Genomic DNA, 24,343 nt, shown 5'->3' with positions numbered 1-24,343 from the left:
TTGTGGGGCTAAACAGAGTAATGACCCGAAAGTAAAGTTTATATCTTTTTGTGTCATTTATGTTGAATAGACCTTGTAGAATAAGTGTTTTATCAGCCAAAATGTTTGACTGATGTGTGACTTAATTTCAATGCGGAAAACGCAAAACCATGATGATCGATTGAATTTTACTGTTACTGGAGTGTTCTGTGACAATCGAGCCCACTGTATAATTTATCAACACCGACAGGTAAACAAGCAACTAAAATCATTTCATTAAACAGTTTTAGTGTAGAAATTCAGCATACTTGTAATGATAACCTCTTTTAAATCAGCTATGTCTGCCAAATTATGCATCCACCTGTTATTCACCTTAATAGACTATTTAAAATCACTTATATGTCAATTTTGCATATGGACAGTCCACAAAATATGTGCTGACAATAGTTTAGGACTCTAAAGAGTCAGAATAATAACTTTATGGGTGGATGCATTTTATTGCAGACATAGCTACTAAGATCCCAAATAACGAGTGCTAATTTGCATGTGCAAATAATAAAGTTGCACGTGCTATTTCTGGACGTGTTGCGGGTGATCTAATATGACTGCATGCGCAAATGATAACAAGTGCAAAAGTGATGCGGTCCGCCGTTTGATGAGTATTTTACGTGTGCTATCGGCTGTCACCATGGAGAGTTTGAGAGAGCAGAGTGGTCTTAAGCGATAAATTAAGTTTGAAGCCATGGAGTTGGAGGTCTTTGTGGAGGAGGGAAATAAACACATTGGTGAACTCCAGCAAAGGTGAAAGCTGTGAGAGAAAACAGAAGATCTGCCGATGAAATAAACGCATCTACTCTACTCCAAAACGGAATCTGCGTTTTGAAGGAATTTAGAGAGCAATTTGATGAGGCCTGTCCCTGGTTTTATTGTTTACTCTTCCTGTCAACGTTGCACCTTCTGAGCGCTCATTCTCCAAGTTAAAACTAACTAAAAACCCCTTAAGGAGCACGGTGTGACAGAGTGGACGTGTCATGTTATCTATTGAGAAAGTGACAGAGCAAAAAAAAATGGACATACAGTGCATCATGGACAAGTCCGCAGAGCTTAAGGCTCCTTCAAATAGCGGTGAGTAGGCCGAGTACTTCATATTGATTTGTTGTTTGTTTGTGAGCATGTGGGCCGCTGTGCCAATTTTACTAAACTTCATAGCTGTTGATGCAGTGGACTGCTGTGCTCTCATTAGTTGAAACAGTTAAAGTGTTAAAGTCAGAATGATGCGGTCCCTATCCGTGGTGGTGAACTGCTTTGAATTTGTGTTTTATTTATTTGTGTTGTTCTCTTGGTTTGTTAGACTTCATGTCCGTTTGATTGACTTCAAAATGACATAACTGTATGTAAAAATGTAGTAATGCTTGTAAGCCCCGCGTTGCGGGCATGTTGTAAAGTTATGATGAGCTTCACAGTGACCGCATCCATGTGTGCGTAACGCTGTGCCAGTTTGCACCTGCCTTTCAAACGTGCTAAATATAGACGCAAATACAGCGCTCGCTATCTGCTTCAGGTTTGATAAATCACATTGCGTGTGCTAAATGATTACATTTGCATCTCCTCCTCCCAGTATTTTGCGCGTTCTGATGATCTACATGTATTCTGCATATTCATGAAGGCTAACACGCTAAATGGATAGCGAGTGCTATTTTGCTCATTTGAAAGACGCAATCCTCGGTGCTCCCGGTTAGTAAATCTGCTTTGGGCGCGCTATCAAGTTTGCATGTGTTTTTATACACGCAAACCTTTAGTAGATCCGGCCCTATGAGCGATGCGCGTTCCCTTGAGGTGCATGCAATTCTCGGCAGGCAGGTGCTTCTTGGCACAACACCGGGAATGCATCAGAAATTATTAATCCAACCCCTGTTTAACAAACATTTTGGATTTTCACCTAAAGGGAATCTGCATCATGATGTTAATTTGGCAAACTTCAGAATATATTGCAAGTAAATCCCAAAAATAAAAGTTTTCTAATGTGGGTCCATACTGCTCAAGAAACCCAGAGTGAATCCTCTGAGTAAATTAGAATTTAAATTAAAACTATACTTTATACAGGGGGGAGGGGCAGATGATGGGGCATTAGTGCACCGAGGCTCTCCCGCCTCCCTTCCACCCCCTTATTTTAATGCACCTCACTAGATACTGATATAGGTAAAGACATAGGGTGGGGGGTGTGGGATGGGTGGACGGGTTTTATACTGGGGGGGGGGGGCAGATTGTGGTGCAGTAGTGCGCTACGGCTCTCCTATGGTGAGATGGTCCCTCTCCATCTAAGTGTGTTAGGTCTCTCTCTCCTTCTCTTTCCCTGTCCCTTTGTATATCCTTATGTAATCTTTCTTTCACTTTCTCTTATTTTTTTATTTTTTATTTTTTTTGGCCCACCTAGGTGTGCACGCCATCTTCTACAGAACATGATATTAGCTGTCAATAAAAGATAGGCCAGAGTTCTAAGAGGAATGGTGATGGTTGCATGCACACAGTCACAAGCACAGAAGAAAAAGGTTTTCTTTCTTTTCTTTTGCTGCAAGAATAAATTGCATTAATATTTGACAGTTTGTGACAAACATGACACAAACCAGAAATATATATGCAGACAAGAGAAAAAAAAAAAAAAAAAAAAAAAAAAAAAGAATTTAAATTAAAACGAAGACTCACCAAACACAAGTGAACATGCACTTCGCTCTTTATTCATTTTGCAGACACATCAGAATGTTTGCACACCAGTTCACATGAGATAGAGGACTCTCAGGTGGCTCAGCTTAACACTTTGAAATGTATTTGGCGATGCAAAGGTTTTAAAAGGAGGCCTTGAAACTACAAATTATTGTTAAAATTTTAGGGTTAAACCTGTGTCATTAGTTAGCTACTTGTTGCAAGGAGACAGGAGGCCTTTTGTGATGAGTAAGGGCAGAAACAGTTGGTGATGCATACAGGAAATCCTCTATAGACTACATCATCAGTCGACCCAGGTTATGAGACGTCCTTCTTGGCCTTTGTGCTTTAAAGGATACACTCCTGAATTAGGTGACTGTTATCTTGATGGGGGACTTCTTAACGTCCCCCGTGACAGCCTAGTGTCATGTTGTGTGCTTTTTTAGCTAGCAAAGCCCTGGTTGTAGAGTTTATGATAAAAGAAAATTATCCAAGGAAAAAAAAAACTCCTCTTGCTTGATAACTTACTCACACTGACAAACTTTACTAGCAGAGCTCTGAACAGAGACACTTCAGGGTGAGGGACGAATATCCATTCTACTTAAGACCAGAACACAGACACCAAAATTTTACACTACCATTTTACAGGCATCAGTATAAGAGTGCATTTTTTCAAAATCAGTGAAAACTCCTTGCAAAGCTTTTAAGGCGTGTAAAGATTTCAACAAATGCACAGAGACTGAACACATTTGTACTTTTCAGTGGACACATGGTGGCTCGTTTGGCAGTGTTCACCCTACTCAAACGGAGATCATACAGAGGGGAACGACTGATGCAGTCCTTGCAGATTTGGTTACGTTTAACTAAAAATCCCTTTTCAATTACACGCCTGCGTTTTTTTGTCGAGCTGTGTTTATTCAGAATACAGGTATTGTTGCTAGGGTGTGGTTTGTGTTTCCCAGAGCTCACAGTCACCTCTTTGATGCCAGTCTCACAAATTAACCCCTCACACACACATACCGATCACTGTGATCTACCAGACACACAAACTGAAACACTTTCACTAAAATAATGCACATTTAGAGTTTGTGCTTGTGTACAAAAACATGCATAAACACTTGCACAAAGACACATCTACCCTGTTATTTGTGTTAAACTAAGGCAGCAGAAATATGTAAGGCAGTGCCACCTTCAAGTTCAGCTTTGTATCCACAGTGCCAGTTTGCCCTCCGGCTATTGTAGTACTGGGTGTGTCTGCAGAAGATTAGAGTTGAAAGAAAGGTGTGTCCCTGTGATTGGCACGTTTTCATAATGCTGACGGATGTTTTATTTGCCACATTCATGGCCTGCAGAAGGTCACTGCTGTAGTATTCCTGTCACTTTAGATTCTGCAGTCTGTAAGCAGCAGGATTAATATGTGCAACCTTTAAAGAATAAGCATGACCAGACTTGTACTGCATCAAATTTCACATTATCACTTTCCGGGATTTCTGCCTTTACTTTGGTTTTCAGAGAGTGAAAGTAGGTTTAGTCCGGCTGATGTCTAATGATTGTCGAAGTACCTTTCTTTGAGGCATTATGTTTCACTTCATGACCAACCGTGTTTCCTTATTAAACTTGAGTTAAGATTCCCACCCAGAGATTATTCTGCACTCATGGTGGTTAGTCTCATAGTGAATCTTAACACATCTAAAGGTGTGGCAGCCATCTTAATCTTCCTTTTATACAGTCTGGTAGAATTCCCCTCCGGCTTTATGGACTGGGTCCACTAACACTCCCTTGTAGTGGCTTTTGTAAAACAAGCCAATCAAGCTTGTGTGTATGTGAAAGAGTGAGCATGGAGAAGTAGAGCTGCCTTAGATGCAGTCAGCAGCACCACACCCTAATCACAGAAATTTACTGTCACACTTTCTGCACCGTCCAAAAAGAGCTCAGTGTGAAATAACAGCTTTAACACTAGAACGGCCATGGGGGTCATTTTGACTGGTTTCACATTTATATGTTGTGTAACTTTGTTAAATTAAAGATTACAGTGCTGCCGGTTCCTGACTTTTCCTAAAGGTCTGTGTTTACGTATTTTAAATGTAATTTATACTGCATATATTGCAGAAAAGGCAACAACTATATGATCATGTTTACCTTCTTCAGCAGAGATTAAATTGATACATTTTCACGCTGGGCATATGCCTCTTCGTTGCTTGGCAACTATCATTGTAGTGTACAAAGCAATTTGAAAAGTTTTGGATTGAAACTGAGAAAATTAGACAACTCTGTTTTGGCAAGTATGGCAAAGAGAAGCTCAAAGAGAGAGATGAAGATGCTGGGGAAGCCTGCTTCCTCTGGAAGTCCACTACCATCTCCTTTGTTTTTGTGGTGTTCAGTGTCAGGTTGTTCACTGAACACCAATCTGACAGTCTCTGTGCCTCATCCCTGTAGGCAGACATATTTCCTCCTGAGATTAGCCCCACAATGGTAGTGACGTCCGCAAATTTGATGATGGTGTTGGACGAGTGGGCCGGAGAGCAGTCATACAATTTGGAATCTGGCAGTCGTATACATATTTGTTTATACAAAACGAACAAATCTGATGACCTGAAGTTATGAAACCAGAGCAACAATTTAAAGACTTACAGCCTAATTCCACCATATCAGTGTCGTCTGTCTCCGCTCACCAAATGTTGGAGCATGACGCATCAATCCCAACAGAGTAGATCGAGCGAGACAAGAAGTAAGGCACCAAAACAAAATTAAAACATACTTTTAATTTTCAGAATAAAACAGTGTTATCACCAGATCGTTTTTCACTTAACTACGACAACAAACCGTTATGATGAGCGGAGCCAGGCCTGGGGTCTCATTTATAAAAGAGTGCGTAGAATCCCTACTAAAAGAGTACGTACTCCAAAAACCTGGAAATGGCGTGCACCAAAAATAATTCTGATTTATAAAACCGTTTGCACGCAAACTTTACGCAATGTTCTGTTTATAAATCACAAACCACCTGGAGATATGCGCACATAGTTCAAGGCTCTTATTCCGCCCTTTTCACGCCCACATTCAACCATATACGGTCAATGCAAAGCACTTTATGAATGAACATGCATACAAATGAGCCGGAAGATCAAAGGTTCTCACGGTGAATCTAGGCAAAAACAGAAAGGAAGATGGAGAGAATAAAGTTTCTGACGCACAAACCGTGATCCTCGTGAATGAAGCGGAGGTCAGAGAGCACATATTGTTTGTTTCTTACTGCAGGAGGGACACAATTAAAGTAAAATAAAAATATTGAGTGACTCCACGTTGCTGCAGCATTCATGTATCCAGCAGCAGAGCCAGAACATCCATCATTCATCAATATGCACAGGTCTCACTGCAGTGTTTCATGTTAACAGACACACCTTTATTTCACATTACAGAGAGCTCACGTCCTTCAGAGATCTCCTCTCTCTGATATTATCTGACAGAAGTTTGATCCGTGAATATAAGTTTGAATGTGTTGGTTTCATCACGGACAGCTTGGTCTGCGCTCTGACTGATTATGAGGTTATGTAGGATAATAACTGAGAACCAGTCATGGCTTTACTCCACACTTTTCTCATTAACACAGTAAACACATGCAGGTGAGGAAGATGTGATGAGTGTGTCTGCGCTCCGTGTGCTCCCTATAGCAGTCTTTATTAAAAGTATAACTACACTCAGTGACTCTGCAGCATTAGAAACATTGAAAACATGACTGTCACTTTGCTCTGCAGCTGATTTACGTCTTCTGATGTTACTTTACCTCCTGAAGAACACGTTTGGATACAGCCCGTTTTGTTCCTCTACACTTTGGAGAAATGTGACGGTGAGACAAAGCTAATTAAATATATGATGAACTTTAAGTCACGCTTTTATCTTTTAATGACAGTTTATTGGAAACGACTCACCACAGACACACATTCACATAGAATATGTAGATTTTAGTGATGATGGTGACGCGGGTCTGTTAATGTTGTTATTCAATGAATGAAATGTGTAAAAGGCATTAAAATATAATCTGATTTCAGTTCTCCCTCTCACCAACTGCGTCGCCAATTCCCCCCCGCCTCTAAAATGTACGTACAGCTGGGTCAAAAAAACTGGCATGCCAATTTCAGGCCCCGTTTCGTGCGTAAGCAATGTTAATAAATGAGACCCCTGGAGTCAACAGGTCAGAGGTTTTCAGAGGATGATAAAGACAACATGGAAGAGGAGCGGAGAAGGATAATCTTTGATTCAGTAATTACTGCAGGAAAACCTCAGTCACTTGACTCCAGCTGTCTGGCAGTCCTGCTCCGTGAGTGTTGACAGATGAGAGAGCACTGAGCCAGACCACAGAAGATTGGAGACGGACCGGACACAGATCTGGTGTAGTCCGATGTTAGGGAGTTCTCAGCTGGTCTGACAGTTGTGACAAACTCTGAAGGTGTAGTAATTACAGACATTTATTAGAAAAGACTTGGTAGAAATGGAATATAATATTCATAAGTATGTTTATGCATTTTTTGCACACATTTGAAATTTGTTCATTTAGCCCAAAGTTATATTGCACCTAAACAAAATGCAACCATTTTGCAACATTGACCATGAGTTAATGATGATTGTAGCTTCAGAAAGAAAGTCTTTGAAATCTCGAATCTTAAAGTAAGTATTGCAGTCTTGTCATATCACTGACAAGACATTGTTTTGACAGTCAAACCTGAAGTTGCATTTCAGTTTGGTATATTTTTTCATTGCAATTTAAGTTATAAAAAATGCACCAAACAACGAAAACATACAACTCTTCTTGGTACTATTTTCAGCTAGTGAGGGATCTCAAGCAGATAGAGTGTGCAAAGAGTTTCGCTGCAGTAGCTGCATTTACATGGAACATATGATCCAGATTTTAAACGTTTGAAATAGCCAAACTGAATAAAAATGCTTCTTTTTAACACATTTGGAGCGTGCCTATATTCCCACAGCCCTATGTTCCCACAGCCCTATGTTCCCACATTCTGCTGCTGATCGAAACGAAAGTATTCATTCATTCATTCATTTACTTTAAAGTGCCTCCAAAAAATCGACATAAATTGAAGGGAAATGTAGGAACGCAAGACCTAATTTTGAAAATGCCCTAGAAATGTGGGACCATTGGGCTGTGGGAACATGGGGATGACCCCAACACATTAATCAGAATAAACAGGCCCAGACCAATATCAATTTTACTTCATTGGGTTTATCCATGCATCCAATTGGCAAACAGCTAAATGTGCGTTCTATTTAAACTTCTTCAGCTTGCCTTCTCCTGCTTCTTCTCCTACAAACCGCTTTACATCCCTCCTCCACCCTAGCTCCTTCTTTCTTCTGTGTCTAATTTCACCAGTGTCATATGTATTCTCACTGATGTTTACTCTGTTCTGTACCCTGGGGGCCTTTGCTGCTGCTCTCTCCGCCTTGGCTTTTCATGTATCAACGTCAAAGTGGACAACTGCAGAGAGTTTGTTTTAAGTAGAAACACTTAAAGAACTTAACAACACACGCTTATGGTGCGTTCACACCAAACGCGAACGAATATGGACGCACGAATGATTTGTGTTTACTCGCGCTACTCACGCGAATGACTCGCTCAATTCGCGTGTAAACGAGTGCCAAGACACAAATATACGCAAGAGGGAGGGGGGCTCCCACGCCACAGCTGTCTGTTGTCATCAAACAGAAGACAGTGGAGGCTGGCTTGACTTTTGTTTCTGAAGTGGAGGCTGGCTTGACCGCAGTAACAAGGTTGAGCTCGCGGACATTGAATGGGGAAGCCGGTTATACTAAAGTGGGTAGAGATAACTTCCTACTACTACAACCGATAGCTGACAGACAAAGTTTTTCAAAACTCACCACATAATCCTCCTCCCTCTCTGTCCTCACAGTGAGCTCCTGCTTATTCCTCATCCCATAAGAACAGGTAGAGTCACAGAGTTTGGGGAAGCTGCACGGTGATAGAATCAAAGTGTCCCATATATTCCAGATGAGGGAATCCCCGTTGGAATCTCCACTGGTCCATACGTCACACAACACGTCACCGGGGGATCTGCACGCCGATTGGCTATCGCGCTGCGATTCATTCGCTGGAGTTCAGATAGTTCAACTCTCGCGAATGCGCGCGATTCGAACGAATGATGCGCAACGTTTGTGCAAATGATTCGCGCCATTCGCGTTGCCGAATACGTGCGATATGCGCCGCCAAACCTCTACTTGCGCCTCTGCATTGACTTTACATGTACTTAATTTGCGCGAATGATTCTATTCGCGTTTGGTGTGAATGCACCATTAGAGGTAGGTAACAACGTGGGCTTGTTCAAAAAGTCAAAAGTAAAACACTGCAGACAGCTAAAGGCCCCAATAATAACACAGGGGAGGGGTGCAAGGTGGAATAACATCTCTATTGTGCATGTCACACAGCTGTTCTGATTACATTTCTAGATGCATTTAAACACTAGACCGATTTCATCACATGCTGTGTAAGCACTTTAACCGGTATCTTTGATCAGAGTGATTTAAAAAAGATTGAATAAATATCTTCAATGTAAATGTGTCTAGAGTTCAAGGAGGATTGTGACTGTCATTGATTTATATCATGATTTCCTGCTGTTTGTGACATTGAGCAGAAATAGAACCTAAGAGCACAGTTCTCAAAACGAGCCACACATCAGTCAGCCTGTCCGGTACAGGATGAGACCTTACAGTGAGAAAAAGACAAACTAATGCATCGTTCTAGTAAGAAATCTTTGATTGAATAAACACATTTCAGAGTTCAAGACAGCAAACATGATTAAATACAAGAGAAATAACTCCAAGGCTTAATTATTCCCACTTTTTGGGGGTTGAAGGGCTTCATGAGAAAGCAGCGTTACAACATGTTGGGCTTTTTAGCTGCTGCTGTAAACTATGTTCAGTGGTTTAACCTTTACTGCATTGCCTGGAGGGTTCTTGTCTAGATAAACAAAGTGATCTTTAAACAAACATATCTCCACACGAATGAATCGTTAAGACCAAACAGAGTTGCTGTACGAGCCACGGACTGGGAGAATGAGCAATACATCTTAAGTTAGGTGTTGTTTTAGGCGCTTTGCTTGGGTTTTAAAAATTCCCCATCATCTGCACCAATATAATTCTTAAAAGAGAGTTTGCATGGTAGCATATTCAAAAATAAATAAGCACTTCTACTTGCTTAGGTTTGATCATTATGGGTAAAATCAAGGTGCAATGGTTTGTATTGGTTCTTAACATTGCTCACACAAACCTGTGTTAGTCAAGTCAGCTTTTTTTTATCCAGCTCACTCATAAACAGAAGAATATGCACAAGTAAGTTTTAACCTGCTTTAAAACATGGTCACTAACATGTCCTCACGTTCATCGGGCACTGGAGAGAAAAGCTTAATGGGCCTACTATAGGAGGAGGGCGTCCTAGGTCAGGATTAAGCCTCCAAGACCAGTTTGACGACATGGTGACGTCGTTTTTGAGCTGGGCTTACCCTGCCAAACCCCTGGTCTGGGCTCCAGTGGTGAGCACAGACTGATGCCAGATGTATCACTTGCTGCTCTCCAATTCCTGCCCCTTTTCTTTTCTTTACAATTCACAGAGTCCGGGTCAGAACTACAGAAAAGCTCTTGGGTACTGTTAAATAAGCCTTAACTCTGAGCTGAGTCCAACACAGTGTGACAACTATAGCTCCTTTTACATGGCAGGTTTAAGATGGGACTGTTACACCTCATGATGGATATCTTTTGGTCTGTTACAGCGTGTTTGATCACTTCAGCCGCTCTACATTCAAACATCAACTGCAGCATTCAACATCACTCCAGAAGGAGCCCTAGACACATTTACAAAAAAACTAAATTTTACAGAGATTGAGTTCCATGGTTGTAGAAACGAATAAATGAACCAAATGAACAAAATGAACCAAATGAACGCGTTCATTGAGCTCGCTCATATTTTGGTGAACGGTGAACTGAAACGCTCAGTTTGTAGCTCATGGACGGTAACGGGACTGTCGTTCACTCTGGAGGCAGAGAACGACCGCTCACATTCCGGGAGGATCCAAGGGGCATCGAGAGTTACCAACAGTTACCAAGTGCTGTGTTGCCCGACAGGCATTCAGCAAGGCTTATGCGTCTTGTAATCCAGATGTACTGTAGTTAGCAGTACCTGGGAAGCAGCTGTTGTGAACATTTGAAGGAATTTTATGAACAATTTAGGACAGACCCCAACAGTCTGGTCTTGTTTTAGAGAGGTGTAGCTTTTTGAGAAAAAGGAATAGTTCCCTTGTAGTGTTTGTTTGTTCAGTGTTAATTTTCCCTTAGTCTTCTATTTTAGGAGATCTTATCTCAGTAGTTGGTGTTAATGTTGGATCCTTTTGCCAAATATTCAGCTGACAGATTGCAGATTAAAATATGTGTTTCTAAGTTTTTATAGCTGCACATTTTCTTGGCTTTTATACTTGATACCTGTCTATGATTCTATAGTAGAATACAGTCATTCATTTAGTTTGGTAAATGTCAGTGATTGAGGGCTGGAGTACGGTGGCCGACAAGGGTCAAACACACTGCAACAGCTCAATACGTCCCAGTTACAGAAAACAGCTGCAAGTACAGAAACGCTGCAAATTCACAAACTCAAACACAAGTCCAAACAAGGAGCAAAAAGAGGAACGTGGTGCAAATGAAAAAAATGCGTTGCAGGGAACAAAAACAAATGCATCTTATCAAAATGCGCTGCAAAAATAGAAATGATGCATAGCACAAAATGATATAAACCAAGAAAACATCTGCGAATGAAAAACGCTGCAGAACCAGTCCCTGAAACGGAAGTGCTCCAAACCTGCAGGGGGCGCTTTCAGCGTAACAGCTCAATGGAGAGACACAGGAGGGAGAGAGAGAGCGAAAGAGAACAGGTAACTGACGGTGAAAGTGTTTCAAACTACAGCAGGAGAGAAGTGAAGATACGGCGTAGCACGGTAATGTGACTTTTATTTTATTGTATTTTACACCAGTCTCTAGTCCATAAATACATTGCTGTACAATGCCTCGGGGATCCAACAAGGAGAGCGCACGCTCTGCTTCCTCTCAATCCAGAGAGTGAAGACAGCGACATCTGTGTGGTTTCCCCAGTCTTTGACTTTCCATCGCTTTTATAAATCAATATTATTTACCCTTTTTAAAGCTATTTACTGTGTAAAAATTGTTTGGCTGATGAGGCACCCAGGTGACGATTTTCTGTCGAGTTGCCAGTCTCTAGTCCATAGATATATTTCATAAATATATAATAAATGTTATGCTTATTGATGATGACTACAGTTCACTTAAGCGGTTACGAATGATCTCCACTGTTTGTGTATATGAAGAGGTAGTAAGAGTATAAATACCCATCTCCATAACATTACCTATCACGTTTCACATTTTCAGTTTTCTAGATTATACTGATGTGTCGTCTTTTTTCCAGGCTAATATGTTTTGTCCTTACTGTGGACAAGATCTGGGAACTATCCAAGTGTTCTGTGGCTCGTGTGGCTCTAATGTGCGATTTTTGGCAGAAGATGCAGACAATGGTAAGTGGACTTTTGATTATTTTTTATGCAGAACAGAGATTTAAATAAAATACTCATATCCAGTTTTGTAATAGCATTGATATAGTTCATGCCACGTCTTTATGTAAAATACAAACCAAATGTGACTTTTAACAGCTTGTGTTGTGTAATACATTTATCGTGCTTGGTGATATAGTTAACCAAATCTTAGTCAGCTGTGTGTCATTGAGGTGCAGATAGTGAGTTTTACTGCCATAGGATAGAAAAATTAGCGTTTATGCAGATTCTGATGTTAAAGGACCTAAACCATCGATCAGAGGCAAAGTGTTCTAATTCTAATAAAATTCTAACTCCGTCTTTATCCCATTTTATGTTTTGCAGGGTCAGTATCAGATATCCCCACAGAGGAGGATCTTATTCGTACATACTTTAATCACAGCCACAGCCATGCTGAAATGTTGGATTTTTTGGCTTCAAAGCATGATGTGTACATGAGCCTTCGCTCCCTGAAGAGAAAGCTGAAAAGTTTGTCTTTGTCCAGGCAAAAAGACTACTCTCCTCTTGCCACCGTTCATGCTGCCATACAGGAAGAGTTAAAGGGTCCAGGTCAACATTATGGCTACCGTTCAATGTGGCAGACACTGCGCCTAAAGTACTCTCTTACAGTTAAGAGGGATGATGTTATGGCCCTGATGAGAGAACTTGATCCTCAAGGAATTCAACTACGTGCAAATAGAAAATTTGTAAGAAGAGTTTACACTTCTGATGGACCAAACCATGTCTGGCATGTGGATGGTTATGACAAGTTAAAGCCCTATGGTTTTGGACTAAGTGGCTGCATAGATGGATAATCTCGAAAAGTGCTGTGGTTGAGATGTGGAGCAAGCAACAATGACCCGGGGATCATTGTCCACAATTATCTGAACTGTCTGTCAGATGGTGGACTCATTCCAATGCGACTTTGCACTGACTGTGGTACTGAAAACGGCACAATGGTGGCAATCCACTGTGCCTTAAGGTCATCTCACACTGACAACTATGCTGGGGCTGCCAGTCATTTGTACGGCTCTTCAACGGCAAACCAAAGGATTGAAAGCTGGTGGTCATATTTCCGCAAGCAGTGGTGATTTTTTTTCTTAGTGTTTTATAAGCTAGAAAATACATTTTTAAAATGGACTTTAAAACAGATAGACAATAGATCATACCCTTTCATTCAGCATTCAAACAACACACTAGTTAATGCAAAGATGTATACATTTATTTAGAACATTGTGGTCCTTGCATGTTTATTGCAGCTCAATGAACAACAAATTATATTCATCATTAAATCCAATCATTTTAGAATGTTAAACCAGAAAACTCTTGAGATATTTTTGAATAAAGACTAATGTAATGAATCTCTTGAAAAAACATATCCTTTAAAACTGTTGCATCAGAAATGCATCACCCTAATTCCAGTTTGTGTTTTCAGGTCTCAATTTTGGATGGACCTTCTGAATGATCTCACAGAGAAAAAGCTCTTCAATGGTAGTCATCAGCACACATGCCTGCTGCGATTTGTGTTTATGGATGTGCTACAAAGGGACCTTGATGAATGCAGAGAAAAGTGGAAAGCTCATACAATCAGACCTGTTAAACAGTCTCATTGTCCATCTGGTAAACCAGAGGTCATGTACAACCTACCTCACAGGTTAGTTTTCAATGTAAACTTTTTTACCTTCCCTGAAATAACAGTATAAAATGTAACAATTACGTACATAATCAAAAGATGTGAAAAATAATTGTACTTTATTTACATTAAACAGTATTAAATTCAACACAACAGATTAACTACAAGTTCAGCAAGTCCAATTTGCAAACTATCCCTATAAAGACGCTACAAAGTCTTACTCTTACTCTCAGAGTCCAAGCAACATGTGACACTGAACATATTTTCACTCCCAGGTTTGGTGGAACTGACTGTGGGTTTCCAGTTTCACCGGAGAAACTGCGACCATTTGAGATGGAGGCAACACACAGTCCATGTGGAGATCGCCATCTCCAGTCACACTTTGAGGATCTACAGAGATAAGGTGGTCTAATGCAGCCAATGACCTGGGAGACCTGTGTGGAACTTTATATCACATTGAAGAACATGGCTGATTTGTAACAGAACTGAAAATACAGGTAATAACTGTTGGGCTTTAGACACTTAGGGCCCGATCTACTAAAGGTTTGCGTGTATAAAAACACGCGCAAACTTGATAGCGCGCAAAGCTGAGGTACTAATCGGGAGCACCGAGGATTGCGTCTTTCAAATGAGCAAAATAGCACTCGCAAATCATTTGGCGTGTTTGCCTTCATGAATATGCAGAACACATGTAGATCATCAGAACGCGCAAAATACTGGGAGGAGGAGATGCAAATGTAATCATTTAGCACACGCAGTGTGATTTATCAAACCTGAAGCAGATAGCGCGCGCTGTATTTGCGTCCATATTTAGCACGTTTGAAAGGCAGGTGCAAACTGGCACAGCGTTACGCACACATGGCTGCGGTCACTGTAAAGCTCATCATAATATCGCTTTACAACATGCCCGCAACAGCTGGGCTTACAAGCATTACTAAATGTTTTAGTCAATCAAACCAAGAGAACAAAATAATAATAATAATAATAATAATAATAATAATAATAATAATAATAATAATAAAACAACACAAATTCAAAGCAGTTCAGCACCACGGATATCGACCGCATCATTCTGACACCCACTTTAATTTTTTCATATAATGAGAGCATATTAGATCACTGTATCAACAGCTATAAAGTTTATTAAAATTGGCACAGCGGCCCACATCTTCACATACAAACAAAAAATCAATTTGAAGTACTCGGCCTACTCACCACTGTTTGGACGAGCCTTAAGCTTCGCGGACTTGTCCACGATGCACTGTATGTCCATTCTTTGATCTGTCATTCTCAATAGATAACATGACATGTCCACTCAGTCCATTCTGTCCCATCGTGCTCATCAAGGGGTTTTTAGTTAGTTTTAACTTGGAGAATGAGCGCTCACTGAGCTGCGCCAGGTAGCTCTGCGTAACTCCTCATCTCGTGCTTGCAGCAGTGTGTTGGGGTGAATTGCCTCAAACATGTTCCCAGTTCCATTTAAGCTGGTGAATCTTTGGGACAGTTGCTGGATGATGATATCAGGCATTAAAAACGTTCACCCGAAAGTTGCTCTCTGGGACAGTGAGGCGACTGTCTTCATCCAAGTGACGCCTAACTTTTCTAGAGCAAGAGTGGCAGACTAAGCCTCATCAAATCGCTCTCTAAACTCCATCAAAACACTGATTGCGTTTTGGAGTAGAGTAGATGCATTTATTTCATCGGCAGATCTTCTGTTTTTTCTCACAGCATTCACCTTTTTACAGATGGCCTCCCAAATCGTGTTTCTAACGCTGAGATGTCTTTGCTGGAGTTCACCGATGTGTTTATTTCCCTCCTCCACAAAGACCTCCAACTCCATGGCTTCAAACTTCATTTATCGCTTAAGACCACTCTGTTCTCTCAAACTCTCTAGGGTGACAGCCGATAGCACACGCAATATCCTCGTAAAATAGGGCGGTCCGCACCACTTTTGCACTCGTTATCATTTGCGCACGCAGTCTTAGTAGATCACCCGCAACACGCCCAGAAATAGCACGTGCAAAATTATTATTTGCACACGCAAATTAGCGCTCGTTATTTGGGATCTTAGTAGATCAGGCCCTAAGGGTCAACCTAACAGTTTGTTATACAATAACCATTCTAGTGCAGTCCAAAACCAGGTGAGTTTTGTATTCCAAAGTCCATGTCCTTTTGAAACTCTTCATAAGTCATTGACAGGGGAATTTCCATTGTGTTTGCACAGGTTCTGCTGCATGGGAAGCGAGAGTCCCTCTAAAACACCAGCTTTGGTCTTGGCTTAATTCCAGATGGGGGCAGAGAACTGAGTCCTGTGGCAAACATCATGATGTCAGAGAGGGAGAGTCCTGTTTGTTTACCTGAAGAAAGAAAAGCATTATTGAGCTTGTTATAAAATTTGTTTTTTTATTAAAGCTGTCATTCATAAAGATGAGAGAAATGGGAACAACTGTATGACATGCTATTTTAATAAACCTTCTGTATCGAGGAGATAGTCTCTCCAGAATGCCAGCACTCTGGTTTCTTCTTGGCGTCTTGTGGTGCCTTGTTCACTGAGTTGAACCTCGAAAAGATTATCCAGTGTTGTGGATGTCAGCTGTTCCACACTTGAGCACATAAATGTCCTGAATATGGACGCGTGCTGCTCCAAAGCATGAATCACATTTAGTGCTGAAAGCCCATCCTTAAACCTAAAAAATATTCAAAGCAAAAAAAGACTCTAAAATGCTTAGAACAATAGCATTATCAGAAAAGACTGGTAACATTAAAGGGATAGTTCAACATGCGCCGCTTGGATAACAGAATGGTGGAGGTGGACGGTACGAGTCCGTTCCCTCTTCAAGACTGATCAAATACACAATCTAACAACTCCAAAACACTTTTGTGAACAAGTAGTGACCTGCACATCCACCACTCTGAAATAACAATGTACAATCATGTAACATTACAACACATGAAGCAAATAAGCTGCACTAAACATGCGCTTTAGAAATCACTCCGCCCAGCCGGTGCGTTTGGAATGTAGTTGCGGCTATGTTGCCTTGAAAACAACTTTGTCGTATAAAGTTGCATAATTTTTTCATATATGGTGAACGTGCAGGTCAAAACTTGTCCACCAGAGTGTTTTGGAGTTGTTATATCGTGTATTTGATGAGTCTTGAAGACTAAATGTTAGCATAATGCCTTCCATTTTTAGTGATGTATTATTTTCTTAATTCAACACATATTTACACACACTAACCAAACATGTTAAGGTTGCAATTGTCCACCAGCTTACCTATAGCAGGTATTCAGATTCTCCGAAGATTTTAACTGATCCTGGGCAGTTGGTTGCTGTCCATCCTAGTTAAAAATAATACATTTTTTAAGTTAATCAGTTAATCACTTAGCATTGTTACCTGCTTAGAACTAATGCACGTCATAAAAGATGGATACAAAGGACTTAGGTTTACTAAGTGAATATATTAAGACAAGAAATACTATTTGGTATAATCTTTTGCAAAAACTTACTTTATGAGATTCTGGTTGTTGGCAGCTGAAGGGTCTGGGAATAACAAATAACACGTGAATTTCCCTGCTCCACTGCTGATCACTTGACAAAGGCAAATTTTACCCCTGCAAAATGTTCTTCATTCTTGGGGTGCTCACGTTATCTGGAATGTCCCAGACCTGCATACAACACATAATATAAACACATATATATCAGATTAGATTAAATGCAATTTTCTAACTTAAAGGCCATATTCCCTATTGTACTTCACCTTTAACTATCTGTGTCTGTTGTTTTGAGACCGGGAGGCAGAGGTACGAGCTGCTTAGTGAACAGAATGGAGGTGGACTGGATGAGTCTGTCTGTCCTTCATCTCATCAAATACACAACCCAACTGTTAAATGTTGTCACTAGATTGCGCCCTTGCTCACTGTATTGTACTGTAATGTTAAAGGTTAACCTGTTTGCACAGATGTGACGTCATCACACTCTATGTGCTCCTCGTCATGTTAATGAAGAACAGAGCAGGCACGACATCTGCGGTTATGTTTTATGCCAGGGTATTAACGATGAAACCTCATGTACTGGCCTCAATAAATATGCCAAAGGCTAAAGAGTGGAGACCAACCCAAGCTTTGTTTATTCTCCATACACAGGTAGACAGCTGCACACTCCAATGCTTTACACTAACAACTCCAAAACACTTTTGAGGACATATTGTGACCTGTTCAATCACCTAAAGCCCATATAGTGCAGCTTATTTGCTTCATGTGTCATAATGTTACATAGTTATTATACATTATCATTTCATAGTGTGGTGACTATAGGGGTTATAGCAATAGGCCAGTTTGCCAAAATGTTGAACTATCAATTTAAGATATACACACTTACCACAGTGTCGGAGAGATCACTTTGACCGGATAGCAAGTTCACATGGACAACATTGTCATCTTCACTAGAAGTCTGTCCAGTATAACCTTTGCAAAAATGCCATTTAAACAAAAATTACTACAATGTTTTGAGTAATTGGCAGAAATAATCTTGCACAGATAAGATATAGGTGGAAAAACTCTGAAAATCAAACCATGAATGTAATACGAAATGGAATTTGACATAGAGAACACTTACAACTGGTTTCAAAATCCTCTGCACTGCAAATGTAGAGTGTTATTCTCTGGTAGGCCTTCCCTATTGCCTCCTTGTACTTCTGGACAGTGAAAGGGTCATCTGTTCCTGGGATGTTTCTCACTTCTCTGCCATCAGGATACAACAAAACATGGACAACATCTTGCATGTCCTGGTTAAAATCGATTTGTTTTTTAACAGCAGCAGCCAATAGCTGCTCTGATGACCAGTGAGGCTGAATTTCAAGAGGGAGTAACTTCCCTCTTACAGGTTTCAGGGAGTCACCTGTCAACCTCATAACTCTGACATATATCTGCAAATAACAAATAACATAGTAAATGAAATGGAAATTGATGCAAATGACAAATCGATCTGATCGGTCACTTAACAAGGCATGGGTCTGCACTGACAGCTAAATCTGAACAACCTATGCAATGTAAACATACCTTCGCTGGTTTCTGTCTCTGTTCACCCTGTGAGTTCTGACATTTCTTTGAAAGGAATGTCTTTCTCTCCCTCTCTTTAACTGCCCTAAACTTGAAAAATGTGTCTATGCTTGAGTTTCCCGCTAGAAAAAAACACACAGGAATTACATACTGATTCAACGCTTGTATTGAGTTTACATTTATGTTCATATAAAATTACTTTCTGCAGGGCATTTCAGTACACCTGTCATGCCAGTTACTGAACCAGGCTAGTAGAGATAAGTGATTTAGGATATACAAGAACAAGATCTGAACCTTTCAAGGCCCCTTCTATTCATTTTATGTCAAAAAATCATAAATCTGTTTACCTGCACTGGTGCTAGGTTGTGCAGCATCAACATGTGCACTAGTAGCAGGCGTCTCCTCGTGGACATGCATTAAGAAATTTATGTTTTTGCCACATACACAGCAAAAAGTAGCGGAAGCTGTAAGTGCAGATCCACAAAATGGACAGAACATCTGCAAAGGGATAAAAGGACATGGTTTAGGTATGGAAGACTGGGATAATAGGGCTGTTTAATGTACTATTAAAACGGGGGTTTGTATCAATCACTAATCTTCTTATCTTATCTTGTCTTTTTCTTGAATTTCCCCGTTGTGGGACGAGTAAAGGACTATCTTATCTTACCTTATCGCTATTAGCAAGCAGGCTAACAATAGACATGCAAATGTGCGGCGTTGTACAGTTATATATACTTATATGTTGTACCCTCTAAAAAGGGTAAATAATATTGATTTATAAAAGCGATGGAAAGTCAAAGACTGGGGAAACCACACAGATGTCGCTGTCTTCACTCTCTGGATTGAGAGGAAGCAGAGCGCGCGCTCTCCTTGTTGGATCCCCGTGGCATTGTACAGCAATGTATTTATGGACTAGAGACTGGTGTAAAATACAATAAAATAAAAGTCACATTACCGTGCTACGCCGTATCTTCACTTCTCTCCCGCTGTAGTTTGAAACACTTTCACCGTCAGTTACCTGTTCTCTTTCGCTCTCTCTCTCCCTCCTGTCTCTCCATTGAGCTGTTACGCTGAAAGCGCCCCCTGCAGGTTTGGAGCACTTCCGTTTCAGGGACTGGTTCTGCAGCGTTTTTCATTCGCAGATGTTTTCTTGGTTTGCATCGTTTTGTGCTATGCATCATTTCGATTTTTGCAGCTCATTTTGATAATGATGCATTTGTTTTTGTTTCTTGCAGCGCATTTTTTCATTTGCACCACGTTCCTCTTTTTACTCCTCGTTTGGACTTGTGTTTGAGTTTGTGAATTTGCATCGTTTCTGTACTTGCAGCTGTTTTCTGTAACTGGGATGTATTGAGCTGTTGCAGTGTGTTTGACCCTTGCTGGCCACCGTACTGGAGACTGAAGTATAGGAGGCTCTAATGAAAAGAGAGATGCAGCTTAAAAAAATTAACGTGAAATGGTTCATCTTTTGGACCATGTACTTTGTTCAAATTTAAAAAAAAATGAGCCATGAATGTGAAGTAGTTTATTTTAGACTGTATGAACTGAACTTTGAACTAGTTCATTTGTGTGAATTTGCAAAAAACTGCTTATTGACTCTGTTTAGGCTACAGAAGTTGTATGAAAATATTTCATTCGAGCTGTGAATGTACAAGCTGTAAAATTCTATGAAATACAAGGGCAGCTTTTCCAAGTGAAAGAATATCTAGGGTTGACATGTCCAAGCAATGATGTTTCCTTCGATGTGTCTCACTGGTCTTGACCACTAAGGTGTGGCACACAATGCAGGGCTAGATACATGTTTGTGCCCTGGCCAAAATAAATAAAAATGAGTTTGAAAATCTAGAGCTTGCCGTCAAGTCAGACCCTGGATACAACATTATATAATACAAGGGCTGTCCTAATTGGCACTGAAGTATTGCACATCAGAATCAGCTCCTCATCCTTCTTTAATTACTCTTACTCTCCTCGACAGTTTGCCTTGCCAAGTTTCAGTGGAGTAAACTCCCATCTGCAGCTCGGTTCTCACACAGGGAATGAGCTTGTGAACATTCCACTGCATGCACCGACTAGAAAGCCTGAAATGTCACCTGTCATATCATGTGAGATCAAATACAATCCTGCACCTGATTTGTGGGAGCCACCGCCTTGAAAGAAAGGTGAAAAACTTCATAATCTGATGTCTTTTGATAACAATAATGAGACGTGTTATGACCACTGTCAGTTCTTATGAAAAGGGCAAAAGGGTAAAAGATGAGGCCGCTGAATTAAAACCTCAATTTAGAGATCTGTTTGCTTTATATGTAAGAAAAAGCTAATTTAATAGTCATCACAAAATAACTATTACATATCTGCATCACATTGAAGTTGTGGACACAAGTGTAAAACATTATTTTCTATTTCACTCTAATTTTTAGGGTCTTTTACTTCATGCTTTGTTCTACACAGAGTAATGCTGCTTCTTGAGTCTGCAAAGCTGTATCATGCTTTAAAAGCCAGTCCAAGGACCAGCTTCGCATGGTCCAAATAGCTACAATGCAATGGATCAACACTGCATTTAAAACGTTTAGTATAAAATAGAGAACGAGAACACCCAGTAGCTTGGGTTTATCTGGATTTCAATGCATATTTCTTTGGTTGATATATATATTACTGACTGGGAAATGACTACAGATGCACCTACAAACAGTGCTAAGGGTATGGAGCAGATATTAACATGTATTTGCTGTATAAAACCTGTTCAGTCAATGCATAATGTTATAGTATATTGCATATGTTCTGAGTTTAGACTTGAAGATGTTTAAAGCGAGAGTGGAGTTCTGGCATTTTATGCTGGGGTGTGACTCACTTGTGCCCTACAGCTAATTTTGATGCTACTACAGAACAGAGACAGAGAAGCCAACACCTAAACCTGATGGGTTTCAACAGGCATCAACAGTTCCCATTCTGACAGAGCAAGAAATCTGGTTTAATATTAACCCCTGATGTTCTTTTAGCTGCAGCTGACATTGTAAATCACCTCGTTCAAGTTGATATGTTTAAAAATTTGTGTTAAATATTCACACGTTACCATCTTCAGAAAAGTTTTGAAATGACCTTACTCTTTTTTGAACAGACAAAACTATAAAAAGACGTGGTATGAGTATTGCTGATAGTATGTGTAGTGCCCTCCAGCAACAGCAAGCTGCAGGCCTGAACAAATATATTACAGGATGCTAGATTTAAACAAATAAGTCTGGAATTTAAACTCTCTTAAAAAAGTTGTTTACTTATTTGTCCTTGTATTATTTTATTTTATTCCCACACCTTACTTCTTTAAAAATATCCTCAACAACTATTTCAGCTCATTTTAGTGTTTTACGTTTGACTTATTAGCTGGCACATTTGTGCTGAGAGCGGACCAAAAACAATATTCAGAAAATATGAATCCCCTCCAACATAATACCAGCGTTCCTATCAGGGTCAACATAGTTGTTCTATGGACAGTTACTGTGCTGCTCATATTTGATAGAATTCAATGTGGTGAGGTTTGCCTATGCAAAGGTATAATGCAAAATCTCTTTCTTTCTTTCTTTCTTTCTTTCTTTCTTTCTTTCTTTCCATCTGTACTTTGCACACTCCCATTGAAACATCTTGCACATTCTTGCACAAAGTGCACCATTCTAGATATGTTTCACAAATGAATATGATAACTTTTTGTATTACTTTAAGGGCCTGATCTACTAAGATCCCAAATAACAAGCGCTAATTTGTGTGTGCAAATAATAATTTTGCAGGTGCTATTTCTGGGCGTGTTGCGGGTGATCTACTAAGACTGCGTGCGCAAATGATAACGAGTGCAAAAGTGGTGCGGACCGCCCTATTTTACGAGGATTTTGCGTGTACTATCGGCTGTCACCATGGAGAGTTTGAGAGAACAGAGTGGCCTTAAGCGATAAATGAAGTTTGAAGACATGGAGTTGGAGGTTTTAGTGGAGGAGGGAAATAAACACATCGGTGAACTCCAGCAAATACATCTCAGCGTTAAAAACGCGATTTGGGAGGCCATCTGTGAAAAGGTGAATGATGTGAGAAAAAACAGAAGATCTGCCGATGAAATAAACGCATCTACTCTTCTCCAAAACGCAATCAGTGTTTTGATGGAGTTTAGAGAGCGATTTGATGAGGCTAAGTCTGCCACTCTTGCTCTAGAAAAATTAGGCGTCACTTGGATAAAGACAGTCGCCTCACTGTCCCAGGGAGCAACTTTCGGGTGAACGTTTTCAATGCCTGATATCATCATCCAGCAACTGCCCCAAAGATTCACCAGCTTAAATGGAACTGGGAACATGTTTGAGGCAATTCACCCCAACACACTGCTGCAAGCACGAGATGAGGAGTTACGCAGAGCTGCCTGGCGCAGCTCGGTGAGCGCTCATTCACGTTAAAACTAACTAAAAACCCCTTGATGAGCACGATGGGACAGAATAGACTGAGTGGACATGTCATGTTATTTATTGAGAATGACAGATCAAAGAAAATGGACATACAGTGCATCGTGGACAAGTCCGCGGAGCTTAAGGCTCGTCCAAACAGTGATGAGTAGGCCGAGTACTAGCTGTTGATACAGTGACCTACTGTGCTCTCATTAGTTGAAAAAATTTAAGTGGGTGTCAGAATGATGCGATCGATATCCGTGGTGCTGAACTGCTTTGAATTTGTGTTGTTTTATTATTATTATTTTGTTCTCTTGGTTTGATTGACTAAAACATGTAGTAATGCTTGTAAGCCAAGCTTTTGCGGGCATGTTGAAAAGCGATGTTATGATGAGCATTACAGTGACCGCAGCCATGTGTGCGTAACGCTGTGCCAGTTTGCACCTGTCTTTCAAACGTGCTAAATATAGACGCAAATACAGCGTGCGCTATCTGCTTCAGGTTTGATAGATCACATTGCGTGTGCTAAATTACATTTGCATCTCCTCCTCCCAGTATTTTGCGCGTTCTGATGATCTACATGTATTCTGCATATTCATAAATGCAAACACGCCAAATGATTTGCGAGTGCTATTTTGCTCATTTGACAGACGCAATCCTCGGTGCTCCCGGTTAGTACGTCAGCTTTGCGCGCGCTATAAAGTTTGCACGTGTTTTTATTCACGCAAACCTTTAGTAGATCGGGCCCTAAGTATCTTGACTGCATGAAAACTTCTGTTAAAGTGATTTAGATTTATTTTTTTCTATTATTAACCAAAACCTCCAGACTGATCACATGCAAGCCCACTTGGTCACATGTATAAATATAATGTATGTACATGCAAACCGTTAAAAAATTATGCAGAAAAACCTCTAAACACACCTGTGCAGAATGTTTTGTGATGATC

General features: G+C 40.4%; 2 long non-coding RNA genes across 2 annotated transcripts; one reads left to right on the top strand and one right to left on the bottom strand.

Annotated features, from left to right (window-relative positions):
• The first annotated feature begins 11,758 nt into the window (after positions 1 to 11,758).
• LOC117821757 lies at positions 11,759 to 16,431 on the top strand. The gene is made up of 5 exons (XR_004633051.1): positions 11,759 to 12,275; positions 12,636 to 13,377; positions 13,726 to 13,944; positions 14,199 to 14,420; positions 16,148 to 16,431. It is a non-coding gene; the product is annotated as an uncharacterized LOC117821757 (long non-coding RNA).
• Positions 16,432 to 17,220: 789 nt separating this feature from the next.
• On the bottom strand, positions 17,221 to 18,716 carry LOC117821758. Its single transcript, XR_004633052.1, has 4 exons — positions 18,539 to 18,716; positions 18,302 to 18,387; positions 17,431 to 17,589; positions 17,221 to 17,262 (listed from the first exon to the last, which is right to left on the bottom strand). It is a non-coding gene; the product is annotated as an uncharacterized LOC117821758 (long non-coding RNA).
• Between the last annotated feature and the right edge of the window lie 5,627 nt (positions 18,717 to 24,343).

The sequence above is a fragment of the Notolabrus celidotus genome, chromosome 11, assembly GCF_009762535.1.
Source record: "Notolabrus celidotus isolate fNotCel1 chromosome 11, fNotCel1.pri, whole genome shotgun sequence".
NCBI lineage: Eukaryota > Metazoa > Chordata > Actinopteri > Labriformes > Labridae > Notolabrus > Notolabrus celidotus.
The sequence above is the reverse complement of the archived record's forward strand: the minus strand, read 5'-3'. Positions and strand labels throughout refer to the sequence as shown.